The sequence below is a fragment of the Echinops telfairi genome, unplaced genomic scaffold (genome assembly GCF_000313985.2).
Source record: "Echinops telfairi isolate 266 unplaced genomic scaffold, ASM31398v2 ScPeMD7_5;HRSCAF=22, whole genome shotgun sequence".
Taxonomy (NCBI): domain Eukaryota; kingdom Metazoa; phylum Chordata; class Mammalia; order Afrosoricida; family Tenrecidae; genus Echinops; species Echinops telfairi.
Window position 1 is genome coordinate 44,342,619 of NW_022103901.1, and position 2,798 is coordinate 44,345,416.

A 2,798-nucleotide genomic window follows, 5' to 3' on the forward strand; every position below is an offset into this window, starting at 1 on the left:
CTGGTCTCCCTTGACAATATATCCAAAATATGTAAGTCTAAGTCTTGCCATCCTGGGCAATAAGGAGCCCTCTGGCTCTACTTCTTTCAAGACAGTCCAGTTTGTTCTTTTAGCAGTCCATGGAACAGTGATTCTACGTATTCTCTTCATCTTCTCTTAGTGCTTTCTGCATCATTCAATATTTTGCCCATAGAATCTTTCAGTATTACAACTCGAGGCTTGAATTTTCCTTGAGTTCTTCCAGTTTGAGATATGCTGAGCATGTTCTTCCCTTTTGGTTTTCTAACACTCGGTCTTTGCAGATTTCATTATAATATTTAGCTCTGTTTTTTTAAGCTGCCCTTTGAAGTTTTTGTTCAACTCTTTGATTTCACCAGTTCTTCATTTGCTTTAGCTACTCTACGATGAAGAGCAAGTCTCTGAGTCTCTTCTGGCATCCACATTAATCTTTTCTTTTGACCTTTTGCTTTCTTCATGGATGACGAAGAAATGATGAATGATGTCCTCCCACAGCTCATCAGATCTTTTGTCATTAGTGTTCGATGCATCAAATCTGTTCCTGAGATGTTTTCGAAATTTGGGTAGAATAGACTCAAGGTTGTATTTTGGCTTTGTGGACTGGTGTTAATTTTCTTCAGCTGTATCCTGAACTTACATATCAGCAATTGATGGTCCGTTCCAGAGTTGGTCCCTAATCTGGCTTAGCTGCTGATATTGTGTCTTCCCATAGATGTAGTCAATTTTATTTCTCTGTGTTCCATCTAGGGAAGCCCATGTGTATAGTTGCCTTTTCTGTTGTTGGAAAAAGGTATTTGCTATGAACAAGTCGTTGGTTTTGCAAAATTCTATCATGTAATCTCACGTTTCATTTCTATCACCATGTCCATATTTTCCAACTACTATTCTTTCCTCTTTGTTTTGAACTTTTGCATTTTAATCGCCAAAAACTATTAATGCATCTTAATTGCATGTTTGGTCAATTTCTGGCTGACATCATTGGTAGAATTCTGCAATTTGTTCCCCACGAGCTTTTGTGATTGGTGTGCAAATGTGAATAATAGTTGTGTTGATTGGATGTCCTTGAAGGCAGGTAGATCTAATCCTATCAGAGACAGCACTGTACTTCATGATGGATTTAGCAAGATTCTGTCCACGATATTCCTCTTGATAGTGTCATTTCCAGAATATTTCCCCTAGGACACAAGCAATGATATGAAACAAAATGTGCATGAGTTATTGAAAGGAAAACGGATTTGCTCTGTTAACCTTCACTTGATTCACAATAACAAGTTGCGGAGGTTTCAGGAGGGTTAGGTCAGAAAATCACTAGGAAAGGAAAAGGTAAGCAACAACAGGGTGTAGGAGCCAAGAATGTGCAAAGATTTTTATAATTTAAATTGGGAATAGGAGATACATTTGGAGTTTAGAGATATCTCACAGAAATAAAAGTATTGATAAACCAGTATAGTTGGGTTGAGTCTTTATATACTCTTCCTTTCCTGTAACTCTTTTCAAGCCTCAACTCTATAAGGTTTTGGTGAATAGAGACCAAAATTGTTGTATTTGGACGGCTTCTTGAAAGCATTTAAGATGCTAGACACTATGCAACAAACTAGGAGATATAACAGAAGCACTAACCACAGTATTAGGCAAATCAACTGAGATGTCCCATGAAACAACACCCCTAGTCGTACAATCACAGCAACCAAGCACATGAAATGTTCAGTTGTTCATAAGCCGACACAGGAGATATTCTCTTTGTCATTGTTGCTGTAAATATATCTGTCACACAACTTTTATGCCAATTCAACTTTTTATAGGTGTACTGTTCATTGACAACAAGAAGAAGGAAGAAGAAGAAGGAATAGGATGAAGAAATGGAATGTGTGACTATTTGCTTCCTTTACCAGTAGACCCAAAGAAGTGGGCGGTGGCAGCTACTATTATTAAACATTTTGGTTACAGATTGTATAGAAGAATTCTAAGCAAAAGAGAAAAGATATATATCCTTCCTAGGGAGTAGCAACTGGGGCTTAAAATTTTCAGTCATGATGTCATGCACAACTATCAGAGGCAAATAAGAGTGATGATAACCCAAAATACAAGGAAATAATTACTACAAAGGACAAATGGGCCATTAAAACTCCAGGCTCCATGGCCCTAAAAATAAATAAAAATATGGTGCCTGGTTACCATAGCTGATCACTCTGAAAAGGATCACACTAGGAGATCCTGGATACAATGGTAGAAAAATGTCAAACAAAACTCAGTTTTAAAAGATAGTAGCCTTGGTAGTAAAGTGGGTTGTGTGTTGGGCTGCTAACCTCAAGATTACAATTCCAAACTACCACGATTTCTAAGTCATCCCATGGGAGAAAGATGAGGCTTTCTATTCCCCAAAAGATTTAAGGCCTTGGACACGCATAGGAAAAGTTCTACTCTGTCCTATAGGGACACAATGAATTGCAATCAACTGAGTGGGTTTGGTTTGGACTCAGAAAGAAACTGGTAGATGCTCAAAGGCCTTTTTATCCTCCAAGCCACCCTCATGATCAACCTTCAGCCAAACAGGCCTGTAAGGTGAACAATAACACCAGGGACACGAAGAGATGACTGATCACTGTGTAGCAAAATGTGAAGAAGCCAGAGTGGTGCCTAGCTATCAAAAAGACTAGCATCTGGGATCTTAAAGGCTTTTCTTAAAACAAGGAGCGTCATCCCCAGGGGGACAAATAACAGAAACCATAGGGGAAGGGAGACAGCATTTGGTGTAAGATATGAAAATAATAATAATTTAT